We start from the raw sequence: 14,070 nt of genomic DNA, 5'->3' as shown, positions 1-14,070 counted from the left end.
TCTTGATCATTTAACTTTTAATTTCTGAATATACTGATCATTATGATCATACACACACAACAGTGTATTGGTCTCAAATCAGAAAAATTACGCATCACGCCAGTTTAAACTGGCGCCAACTTACAAAATTCACCTGTAAGACTTTATCTAGCAAAAATGCACTTGTAGTTATTTTATATATAGCTGTTTTGCACATTCATAAAAAAATGTGCTCACTTCCGCAATGCAAAATAAGGTGGATGCAGAGTCTGTTCTCACTCTGTTTGAATTTTTCAATTCTTAATATGCGTTCTGGTTGTGTTTAGTTTTTCACCACAGCTAAATGAAAGGGTTTTGTTAATGCACACAGAAATTTGCACTCTCCCTAGCGTTTGGCACCGATACAACTGAATCCCTGGCTTTGGCAGGTTGTCATGGTAATCAAGTGTAGCAGATCAGATTTCCACATGTGATGACAGTGACAAAAGGTGGAACAATCATTCTGATCACACACAAATGGTGTTTTTGTATCAACACATTTACAAAATTACATGTCGTCCCAATTTAAATTGATTTCCAAAGCAGCACCAGAATTTATCCAATAGTAATTTACAAAACCTACTGGTAAGAATATATTTAGCACATTTACATAATGTGAATCAAGACTTAAATAGATTCTTGATTCCCGATTTTGAAATGGCTTTTGGAATTTATGCCAATAAGGAGTAGCTATGTGAGTTTCTCTCATGAAACAATTCATGATGTGGTCTCTAGACTGCGGTGTCAGGCAGATAACTGTGAAAATGTCCTGCCTAAATTTAGCAATAAATTCCAGCACTGAATACCATCCCAGTGAAATGTTTTTACCCACATGTGAACGTCTATGTCAAATCACCATGGAGACGAGAGAAACTAGCCGCTGCTGCACAAACCTGCAACACTTTCATTACGGATTATCCTTTAGCAGGAGCGAATTTATCAGCCCTGCAAATTACTACTGGGCACACGAATGTGTGTGTGCGAAGAGGAGAAAGATTAATTTTCCTTCACACTGTCTACCACATCCTTATAAAATGTGGTTTCAACAGACAACATGATAGACAGAAATGTGTGCAGTATTACTCATAACTCTATGAGCATATGGGGACAGAATGTAAGGTGCAGTTACAATTTAAGAATTAATCTTTTTTTATTATTTTTTCAGATAAATTCTATTAAAGATTAAAAAAATGAATATATAGCATGTGTTCAACAGTCAGCTACTGATTTATACATTTAAACACCCATGACTTTCTTATAAGGAAAACGAAAGTATTCCTTAGTAAAAATGACCACTCTTTTCCAGGCAGTTTGAGCCATAAATATGTTCGACGTGACTTCTCACTTCTTTATGTTTTCATGGAAGAAAGAAAGATTTACAGATCTGTTTTACAAGCTGTTTGATCCTGATAGCTTTGAGTAGTGACTCTCGTTGCTCACAAAAGGAGGACTGAATCCTATTTTGAGTTTTCTTCTGTAAATAATTCACCGAAATGTGTCACACAGCTCTGCGGTTCAGCAGAAACAGTGCAGAGGAGGAGCACTCTTAATGTTTTTCATTTCTTCATTTCTCTTTGTTGTTTTATAGATCTTGGGGAACCAATTATCAATTAAAACTGAATCTGTTCCAGATGATGGCCAGAAACATACCTCAATGGAACAGTTTAAAAGATGCTTTTATGCATCCTTCTGCCGCCCTGACCAGAAGTAAGACAAATGAGTCGGTATAAAAGTACTTGTTCTCCTCTAAGCCAAGCCAATTCATTCAGATTTGTGGGTAGTGGGGTAAACAGGACTTGTACAGGCTGAGAAAAAAAAAGCAACACATTTTATTGTAATATTGTAAACACATTGAAAAAAACGCACTAAGAGATCAAATTAAATGTAAAATATGCTTGTTCTAGATTTTTCACTATGTTGATCCAGACAATGGCATTTTAATAATAATATATAATAATTTATTATTTTACATAAATATATTCTTTGACAAAAATAATTGTAAAATCTTTGTCATTAAATCTTGTCAAATAATTTTATTTTTGCTCACATTTTTTTTTGAAAACGCATGAATGATTTTGCACTCAAAAAAAAAATCATTATATATAGCTGCACTTTCGTGAATAATATACGTTTTTAAGCATCCTTAAGATGAAAAGCTCCACACTGACAGACTCGCAGAAAATATGGGCCTTGCCTAGTTTTTTTTCTAAAGGACCCCACCCACCCACACTATTCCCCCCTTCACAAAATTCTAACACACTGTGGACTCAACGTCAAATATTTTTACACTCAACCAATCACAATCAAGAGCACTTGGCAACCTAAATCCCAGTGGCCAATCATATGTTCTACAGTCTGTCATGTGACACAAAGCCCCGCCCCATTTGTGGAATCACTGAGAGCGCGAGTGGAACTACAGTGATCGACTCAGCGGTGAGCGGCGCAGATCCGAGCTGCTGGAGGATCCGGGGAGATTTCTGAAGCGATGCGAATGCTCCTTACGTGGACTGGCTTCCTCTATATCTTCTTAAGATTTTAAAGACGGTATGTAAGCCTTCACATTGCTCTCACAATGCACATGTATAGATTTTTTGTTCATAAAATCAAAAGGGTAAAAGCTGGTGGCAGCTGCGCATGAAATAGGAACTGTCACCAATAACTTATCAATAGAAGTGCTTTATCTGCAGTTTGATCGATACATTTCCGTCAGACGTTAAGACATATATTGCAGTATCTTTAGATTTTTCATGTAGCCTATTAAATGTACTTATCAGTAATGTAATGTAATGTATCTATGTCAGAAATCACTAGATAATTATATATAGCCTATAAAAGTTAAATAGCCGATATCAGTTCGCAACAGATACAAAGATATAAAGATCTTTAAAAGCCACTTGAGGGTGTAACATCAAAACTGGGGTTATCCTTGATCCTTACTTAATTATTACTGTGTCTCTTATATGTTTCTTATTTAGACTACACCAAAACATCTAGAATTGGATATTTATTGAACACTTTTATTGCAATAAGGTCATCTCACTACATCACTTAGTGAGATGACGTAAAAAAAAAAAAAAAAAAAAAAAAAAAAAAAAAATATATATATATATATATATATATATATATATATATATATATATATATATATATTCATGATTTGAAATAAGAAGAAATATTAAGATTTCTGAGTGAAAATTGTTTCTACACTGGGAATAGTTGCTACACATTTTGTTTCAATAAGTTTAACTTGCTGATATTTGTGCTATGTATCTCAAACTTTGATATAGTATTCCTACTGCTACAAATTAAAGCAGTTTAGAAATGTACAGCATACACCTAAACTATATAAATTCATGTTTAATACAAAGAATGCTGTTGTTGCAGTTCTACCCTGAGTGAACTTCAATTAAAAGTACAGACCATTTAAATTATTCACACATTCATTTATTGTGGTAATCAAATTTCTTAATCATAAACCTGGTACACCTGGTTAAGTGGTAAACATATTAGAACCATTTTGATAAATAAAAAAAAAGCTAATAAAATGGGACACAACTGTAGGTGTACACACTGTCCCATTTTCAGCAATCTTTGTGGCTCCAGTAGATGTAAATCACAAAGTATTACAACCCTCCCTGTCTGCTTAGAGATGATATTTCTAGATTTCTAAATGAAATGTTTGCTCCAGATCACCTGGATCTGACCTCTTGTGTTTGACTGCTTTCCAATGTCGGTCTGTTCACAGACGGTGGTGTGAGTCACCTCAGCGCCCAGACTCTCATCTTCTCCGCTGAATCATTAGATTAAATCAGTAAATTGATGCTTGTACATGGCCTGAAGATAAACCTAGCTTAGTGACAAGTTAAATGTGCATGATTACCTTTAATCTGGGTTTCAGTTTCGCTGTTCTCTGCAGTTTTTTCTAAACTAAATGTTAATTATTAACTACAACAGTTGATGTGTTTTGTGTAGACGAGTCACTGTTTAAAAGAAAAAGTAGATTGTGTTCAGAAAAAAACTGAATCGAGTTGATCACTAAAATCCATCTGGCGCTGTTGACGGGATCCAGATGTGTCTAATTGCAATATATGAAATCTGTTTGTTGCCGTTCTGGTCCGCAGTGAGATGAAGTAAGGTCACGGAAAGCCGCAACAGACCGAGAGAGACGGCTGTTAAATATATTACAGGCTGTGTGATTATATCTGTACCGGAAAGTGAACCCCCTCCACACACACACTCTCTCCACCTTCTTTGTCTGTCTCCCGGGTTTATCTCCACCTTCTGCCACCCTCAGAGACACCTGAAAACAGACATAATGATCAACAGCAACGGGCGTCTGGAGAGAACACCCTCTCCTCTATTCTCTGTCTCTCTCTCTCTCTCTCTGTCTCTCTCTGTCTCTCTCTTACACACAGAAAACAGGCCCAAACAGCGTCAGAAAAAGCTTCTATTCTTTTATGAATAGGGGACACACCGTGTGATAAGGCACATAAATCCAGTGTTTTAATGTCGGGTGTATCTGCAGGGTAAGATACACTGGCCTCAGAAAGTATTTGAACATTTCATTATGTCATTGTATGAATGCCATTGAATTAAAAAACAAAACAAAATGTCAAACATGGTTATTTTAATTAATATATTTTAAATAACACTGCCTAAGCACACATATGCAAGAAAAACCTTTCAAAAAAAGATTTAGATTGGTAAATAATAAATACGGTTTAAATTTAGGACACAAATTTGGAGTGAGACGTTAAAATAAATTGAAATATATCCGAAAAGTCAAATTAGTTCTAAACTAAATCTTTTTTTAGTCTTTTGTTTTAAGAATTTGTGAGTTTGGTCATTTTTTACAAATCCTAATTAAATACACAGCTATAATGCTGCTCTGAATTTCTTGTCTTCTCAATATTTCATCAGTTACATTACATAAATACTTTTCGACCTAAATATGTTCTATTTTTCTGGCATTACATCTTTCTCAGACTGCTTGCCACGACTTCTTGCTCTCTCCAGATCAAGTGAGAATACAACGGAAGCGTATTTTTATGTTTTTATGTTAAGTGGCCCCTACATACTTTGTGTTGAGCTACAAGTCTTAACATTTCTTCAAAAAGGGGTTCATATTTGTGGAATTGTAGGTTTGGAAGTTAAGAATGCTGTCTTTGCTGTCAGACATAAGATGAAAGCACATCTCAGACACAAACAATATCATTAAAAAGTTAGTTTTTTGAAAGAAATGAGTACTTCCTTTCAACAAGGATGCATTAAATTGATCAAAAGTATTCAATTTGAAATAAATGCTGTCTTTTTGAACTGTCTATTCATCAGAGAATCGTTAAGCAGCGCAACTGGTTTCAGTATTAATAATAAGACATGTTACATGAGGACCAATTCAGCATATTAGAATGTTTTTAAGAATCATGTGACACTGAAAACTGATGGAAATTTGGCTTTGCAATCCAAGGAATAATAGATTACAGTGATTTTACATTGTAGTAATTATTTGAAATATTACTGGTTTTACTGTATTTTTGATCAAATAAATGCAGCCTTGGTAAGCATCCTTCAAAAAATTAAGTGTTTCAAAAACTGGAAAAAAAGTCACTGACCAAAAACATTTGATTGACATTTGAAATGTATTGTAGTTTGGGACAGTTTTGGTGGAAAAGTATCTCTGTATAGCAATAAGACACAACAAAAGACTTCCAAATAATGAGCAACAGTTTGTGCTGTCCACAGGATAATGTATTGGGTGTGTGAACATTTTTACCTTTACCAATATTATAAAAACCAATAGTTTGAGCACAGCTCTTTTAAAATGTCCCAGAAGTACACAACCCCTTGCAGGAGGTGAGCACATTGACTGCTTTTAAGTAAAAACTGAAAGAATTTGTTTTTCTCAAAGGTGTGTGATATTCAGCAGTGTAAATGTGGGCATTCGTTGCGAACAGTGAAAAGCAGTCACCATTCAACAATAATTTTCAAACACACAGAAGGCAAGGCAGCTCTAAAATCTGGAAAACGCTTGGGATTTCTTGAGGGAAGCCACACCCATTCCAAGTCTCAACGAAATCCACACATAAAGATAACATACCTCAATGTGTGGTTGTGGTGTTTTGGGAAAAATATTCCAGAATGGGTTTCGCCTCAAAGTGATGTTCATCCATTCTGTCTGAGGAACTAAAATTAACAGAAACACCTCAGGGGGAATATGACACCAGCTGCTTTTGTTCTAACGCTTTTTCTAGGTGCGCTTGAGTGTGTGCGCTCACATTTGTAGAGGCTTCGCTATTTCCAGGGCTGGGGATGTGGCATCCACACTGTAATCTTTTGAGTGGGAAGGATTTTGAGATGGATTATTGAAGCCCCAGCGTGCTGTGTGTGTCATTACCGTGGAGAGATCAGCACAGTGAGGTTAATGAGCCAATCTGCATAAACTTTGTCCCCATCTGGAGCGTTTGGGTGGTGTGGGGCAATGCGTTACCAGCGTTCCTGCATCTACAGTACATCACCAACAACCCTTAACATAGCAAATGATTTATGCTAACGATCTTTCTATTCTTCCCTGAAAACTTACAATCCCTGGAGCATGACTGCAGTTGGTTATTAAAAATTGCACTAAAACGACATTGTTTTGCCTATAGTGACACATTTATATACAGTTAAAATATGGGATATTATGTTCAATTTCCACTACCTGTCCTAGTGTGTGATTGTGTACTTTATGTATTTTTTTAAATGAGTTTGATGTTAAAATACCATCTCTTAGACCAGTTTAATGTTCAGAGACAACTAAGCTTTTCGTAAGTTGATTTCCTCGAAAACTGTAAATAGCCTGTGTGCTTTCAAAAGTCTTTGTTTTTAAGTAACAACTTTGGCTCAGTCAATGGCATGAGTTTAATGTGGGACTATTTGTTGTTGCTTAAATTGGAATTAAAGTAGCCATCTGAGTGGAACATATCCGAACCCAATTTGCTGCCTTTGAATGACTTGTAGAAAGAGCAGGCCTGTGTGTGTTTAAGACCGTGATTAAGAATTAAATATATCAGTTCTAGGTTTTAATCTTAGTATGCTCTTAAAAATAAAGCTTCTATGTTGGCATCAGTGGTTCTGTGAAGAACCTTTAACATTCATAGATCCATTCCATTGCAAAAAAACAAACAAAAAAACTACTTTATAGTAAAAATAAATAAATGGTTTTTAGATTTTTTAAATGTTCTTCTCACTTGGTTCTTTGTACAGGAACCACTTCTTTGGGGAGCCAAAAATGGTTCTTCAATGACATTCAAAGCAAAAACCTTCTTTTGGAGCCTTTAATGTTATATGGAAAAACACAGCAATTCCTCAAACTCAATTTCACTCCCCTACATGGGCAAAATAACTTCACATTTAATCAGAGTTATGTCTGAAGATTGATTGTGACAGATGGGTTTGGTTTGATTATGCTTAGAAAGAAAACCAAATGTGAAAATTGATATCAAATCAAAGTTAATCAAAAAAACTCTTGAGCCAGTCTGCTCAGTTCCAGTTTTGGTGTAGTTACTTCTTATTTTTTCTTTTTAATTCTTGGCAGTTTAAAAGTTGTCAGCTGTTAACGTCATCATTTTCAGCTTCCATTCACAGGTTTTTTGTAGTGTAGTGTTGAAAATTCAGTGACACTTCTACTGACAAGTGACGTTCTGCTTTCGCACATGGTGGCTGGAGATACACGGTGCAAGGCTTTTTAGTTTAGGAAATGTAGGCGGTAATTGTAAGTGTGCATTTTCACAAATGCATTTTCATACTTAAGATCTTGAATTGTCTAAAAAAACATACACAATCAGTCTTTAAAGACATCCAATTCGCTAGTGAATAGCTTCTTTGACAGTCAAATCATAATTGGGATGAAATAATGTGACATTTTTAAGGCATGTTTTTTTAAGGCTTAATTATGCATAATACATTTTTGATGGTTCTTTTCCACAAAACCCATGGGAAACATGTTTAATTAAAGACCATTTCTGATACAAACTCACATTTATTCACCAAATGTCTCCTAAGAGCTGCATCAAAGAAACATGTGAAATTGATTTTAACTTGTGATTTTCATTGGAAACAAATTAAAGGCCGTTGTAAACACTGTCTTGAGAACATTCACAAGGTGCTGACTGTGGAATGTGCCGTGTGTTTATGACTGAGGATTTAACCACAGACATCTTACACAGCAGTTTTCCAAAAGAACACCTCTGCTTTAGGAAATTATGAAAAAACATCAATTCCAGCAAAGAAATGCAATAGATTAAAAAAATAAAAACATCCAAATGGCCAAAAATTGTTGGCTGTAATCTGTGATCTGGAGACTCAATAAGTTGGAACCTTTTGAAGAGCAGCCACATACACACACAGTTAAAGAACACTGTGTTTTACTGAGTGTCTATGGCATAAACAGAAAGCGTCGATTCCTCTTTTTTTTTCTCACTTCCAAACGACAACCTCCCAGCTAGTCTAAACCATTAGAACACCCCCCCCCCCCCATTACCCATAATGCTGTAAACCCCACTGGGCACAGTGTGGGACCCTACTGCTGCAGGATGCACAAGCAATGAGCCGTTCATTTCTCTTATTTCATTTTCCTCTTTTTTCTCTCGATTTCTTTTTTTACTTGTTACCCCTCTCTGTGTGAAAAATGAGTGAGGACTGTTAGAGAGTTTAATTCATTTTGATTATGTCAAGGAAAAAGAAAAAAGAGGCTGTTTTGTTCATTTAATCTGCTTAGAGACTAAATGACGGAACTGAATATTTAGTTACATTCATTTTTTATGTAAATGACTGTGGTGTGGTTTGCTTATTTTTTCAACTTAATTTTTAAACATTTTTCCCAAAATGTAGTGAAGAGAAAAACATATTTTACAACCTTTCCACATAAAGAGAACCAGCTTGTTTAAATGGGAATGACATTCCACTTGTATTGTATATATATATAATGTAAGCACTCAAGTCTTTGTCACATGATCACATAAAACCTGCCAGGGCTGAGTCTCAGTTCAAACCAATGGTTTGGCATACAGTAAACTGTCTTTTTTTTTCTTTCTTTCTTATTCTTCCTCATTAAAGCATGCTCTTTTTATAGATTTCTCAATTTGTCTTTAGTAGAAGCCACCAATTTGTCTTGTTTCAGCAGATGCCAAAGCAGATGCTGCTTTAAGCACAAAAAAAACTACATAATGACTCAAAGTTTGGGACTCTTACTGTAGAGCATACCCATATTTAGATTCCCTTGTAGTTTTGAAAGGATGAAATAATGTGGTAGGATAAAGGGATAGTTCACCCAAAAATGAAAATTCTGTAATTAATAACTCACCTTCATGTCGTTCCAAACGAATAATTTGATTGAACCGGTTCTTCTTGAACCAGTTCACCAAATCGAACTGAATCGTTTGAAACGGTTCGCGTCTCCAATAAGAAGAACCGGTTAAATTGAATGAATTGTTCGCGAATAGGATATCGCTACACTTGAACACGCTCACAACAGACCCGGAAGAGAAGACAATGATGAATAAAGTCGTAGTTTTTGTTATTTTTGGACCAAAATTATTTTCGATGCTTCAAAGAATTATAAGAATAATCAAAGAATATCAGTAGCATTCATTTTAACTATAGTACTAGGCTCTCAAATGTGTTTTTTTAAAGTTTGTTAAAAGAATACAATTAATTTTTTTATGTACCATTGTTCATGAGTACGTCATAGTCTGCATTTTTGCATCTCTGAAAATTCACATTTTGTGTCTTTTAATTTGTACTCTTCTATTGGATGCTTGATTCTCAGTGTTTTCCAGAGCGGACAAAAAAAAAAAACGTATTGTTTGATATTGAGAGTCTGATGAGATTTTAATGGCAGCCTCTTGGAAAACTCTTCTATTAGACCTATGCATTTCTTCATATGTCCATATGGAGACGGCATGAACAGGAAATGGCATGCATTCCTTTTGTCCGATTCAAAAATAAACTCCAGTGTGCACTTCCTGCAGAGGCGTTGAGAAGAGAGAAAAGAGGTGAAGAGGGAAAAGAACAGAAGCAGAGGAAATAAAGAGTGTAGTGTTAAACTTAAATGGGCTCCGTTACACTCAAGGGTCTCCGCTGTGATTCGATGAATCCTTGTGTGGTGCTGTTGGCTTGTAAATCACACACTATGTTTCCTTCTTTTGTAAGGAAGATTAAAGCTCTTTGTGTTGCCACATACATCCCTGCAGTTCTGCACTTCCTGTCAGCAAGACATGTGATTGTTTGAACAGTGTGTGAAGTTGCCATTTGTCATAGGCATTGTGAAGTTTTGCGACAGCCCTGCTTCCACCTTCTGCTGCCTTCTGGAAAGTTCACCTGAGGCTGTGTGAGACATGTCCTGGCATGAGGTTGTTTATTGAATATTCATAGTTTACAGAGATTAATGGGGCGAAGATATGGTATCTGTAATGATTATTCACTAGCTGGATAAGCTAACAAACCTTCTTGTTCAATTCTGTTGCCTGCTTTGTTTCACAAGCTTTAAGACTTTATGATTTTTTTGAAATTTAATTTGTGTCCTATATGGAGAAAAAATATGCATTGTTTAGCAATGTTTGCTGATTTAATAAAATTAGAAAACAACTAAACATAATTTCTCTGGTTTAAAGAAAATAAAATTTTGGACAGCCAAAATTATGAGTGTATGTTTTACGAGGTTCTTTCGGGACATGCTGTCTTGTATCAGTCATATGGTTTTCTGCAGTGCTCTGTAATCCAGGGCTTCATCTTTTGTGGATGTGGCTCTGGTGCCCGACGGTCTGTCCCCGTCCTTTTGTTTAAGCCAACCATAGCTGTGCACTTTCTCTTTTATGACCATATTGTCTGGCGGGGATGCCATGTGATTTTCCTTTTGCTGTGTTTCAGCTGCTCAGGGGCCAAGAAGTTCGAGCGTGAATATGTAAGTGTGTGACTTGCTTGTTTTTCAGAGGCTGTGCAGGACAGTAGAAGCCGTTGAAGTTTGACTGTGGGTTTGCGCTCTCCCTCTCACCCACACTCTGTCTCCAGAAGCTGCAGGGGTTTTGCTGAGTTGGCAAAAACGCGTCGCAACGTAGAAATAAACTGTCGGCCTTCAAGAACTCCAACACACGCACATCTTGTCCTCATTGGACCTCCAAGTAAGAGCTGTGAGGATAAAATACTACAGTGTTGAATAAGAAAAACAGTAAATTGATGAACTTTCCAAAAAGCTGACATTCTGTAGATATATTTTAAATAAATGATTGTTTGGGTTTTGGCTCCCGGCCCTTCATATAAGGGATTTATTGGAGTTTGCATGTTCCAAGAAAAACAAAGCTATTTTGCATATAAGGGTTCCATACATCCTCCCGCTAACCCTGACTGTAACTTTATTTAAAAATTAATATATAATGGCTTTCCATGTATGGGTTACGTCAGTGGAACAGCCTCTAATAAGCCGTGAATCAAAAATGAGAGAAGAGGGAATGATGAAAACCATTTCTATTCCAAAAAAGCAAGGTAGAAGCTGTTCTCTCATCACATCTGCAGGGCTTTGGTTTCTCTGACTGACATCAGGTTTATTTTCTTTAATATGCTCATACACATTCTTGCAAGTCCATTCCCACAGATTTATGTCCTTTTAATGTAGTGGCCGCTATGTGAGGGAGGCAGAGTGAAAGCTTTATGTCTGTCTGCTGTGATCCGTGGCATAAACAGTCTCACTGTACTCTGGAATCCCGCCACTCCTACAGGCTTTAAAAAAAGGGGCATTCAGGGTGAAAGGAAGGGGCAGCGCTTTGAGTCGAACGGTTTTACGTTTAGGCTGTTTGTTTGATTGATTGATGTTTTTAGGTGGGGCTGTTTAATTGGTGCTTTCAGATTGGTAGTTGGTTTTAGAGTTGGGTTGCTTAACTGTTTTATGGTTTTCATTGGTTAATGTTTGTTTTTTTAAATTGGTGGTTGTGTTCAAGGAGAGCTATAATGCATGATTTTTTAAGTTAATACTTTTATTCAGCAAGGATGCATTAAATTGATCATATGTGACAGTAAAGATATTTTTGATGTTACATAAGTCTCTATTCTTTAAAAAAAAAGAGCTTTTTTCTTAGGAAAAAAAACTTTATATTAAGCAAAACAACTGTTTTTGACATTATTGATAATATATATATATATATATAATTTTATTTTTTGTATAAATTAATTACGATTGTGCAGTTCTAAACTGCAATAGTATTCTACAGTAATACTATTTCTGCTGTATTTTTGGTGAAACAAATGCATCCTTGGTGAGATTAAAAAAAAAAAATCTTACTAAGCACAAACTTTTTGTGTTGTTGTGGTTGTTTTGTGTATGCTGTTTCAATTTGCAATCATTTATCAGTTTTGGGTTACAGAAAGAGGAAAAACGGCCCATGCTTTCCAATTACTAACATGTAACATATATGAAATATTTTTTATAACTATTTTTATTATTAATATAATTTTTTTCCATCTTTGCGACAACCTACAGTTAAGTGAGTGACTGTCTCAGATACACAGTATTATATTGGATAGCTTTACACATGCATTGGTCGCTGCTGTAAAGCTATCCACAATTTTTTATACTCCCAAAATAGAGGATCGAGGGTACCTTAGGAAAGAAACAGAAGTCATTTACCTTATTAGAAGTCAGTGTAGCACAAGAATGATTTTGAAACTGATGTTTCAACTTAAAAACCTAAATACAGTTGCTTTAAATTGAGGGTGTTTGATTGATTGTAGAAATGAACTCTTTGCATTGTTATTTATTAAAAGTCGGCTACGTGATTTGGTTCAAAAACATGTTTGTTATGTTGGTTGAAAATCTCTTCACATTCCGATAGCAAGTGGTCTGAATGTATTTATATCATCTGTAGAAGGTGTAGGACCATAAAATGTTTGTCCAGTCATATCCCTTTGTATGAGGACAACGATAGGCTTTCCTGCCTTCCTGAAAATGTATCTATTTGCATACCTCCGCGTGTCTTGTTTATGTAGACATGATACGTCATCAACATGTTCCATTACGCGTTTATAGACCAAATGATTAAAGAAAGGTGTTATTATTGTAATATTATGCCCTTTTTACTGTAATGTTTTCTCACCAGTGAATGAGACATGAGGTAATCTGACAGCATTGCATTCAACCCTCCACCAACACCATCTCTCATTGTTTCACTTTGTTAGACGCTGGTCTGTGTTTTAGAGGAGGCGTGGCTTTGGAGAGGGATTTGCAGGGAGGGTGGGATCTTATGCTCTCAGAGGTAGCTTGCTCTTGCTAGCCTCTTTGAAATCATCCACCCTACCATTAAGTGAGCAGATTTTTTTTTATCCAGTGAATTATAAATAAACCTTATAGTAGTCCTTGTAGTTTAGTTGGTAGTATGTAAATATACTAGTCACTAGTCTGCCTCTCACTTCTCTCTCTGTGTTGTTGTGTGAGGGTTTTGAATGAACTCTGTGGTGATTTGCTAGAGATTGAATGGGTTGTGGGTTGTCCAGCCACTGATTTTACAATAGGAAACATTGTGCACAGGCATTCCTGACAAACATCCTTTTGTCTGCAGTGTAGAAAACAGCTGTGTGCGTGCAAATCAGTGTTTGGGTGTGTGTGTCTGCTGGGGGGAGAGAGTCAAAGTCCCAGACGGTCTCTGAGTTCAGGTCTGAAGCAGGTGACCCGTAGAAAGCCTTTCGGGCTGATTGCAGAGCCAAACTCACTCAAAGTGCCTCTTGTAGACATGCACTAATGCATGCATGCACACTCTCTCCTATGGCGGTTATTGGAACAATGCAATCAGCAACTTAGGGCTGAATTCCTAAAGTTTTAGGGGCCAAAGGTTAAACTGGGGTTTAAATTTTTGTGCTACAAACTATAACAAGCTTCAGAGGCAATGAACTCGTATAACCTGAGCACTTGAACTGTTTTCCTCAAAGTTAAATACCTAGGATTTGACAATATGACACATTTTACTGTCTAGCTGGCACACCTGTAAATTGAAGCCCCTGAAACCGTCACACTACTATTCAAATGTA

The sequence above is a fragment of the Carassius auratus genome, unplaced genomic scaffold (genome assembly GCF_003368295.1).
Source record: "Carassius auratus strain Wakin unplaced genomic scaffold, ASM336829v1 scaf_tig00017776, whole genome shotgun sequence".
NCBI lineage: Eukaryota > Metazoa > Chordata > Actinopteri > Cypriniformes > Cyprinidae > Carassius > Carassius auratus.
This window is presented reverse-complemented; position numbering follows the sequence as displayed.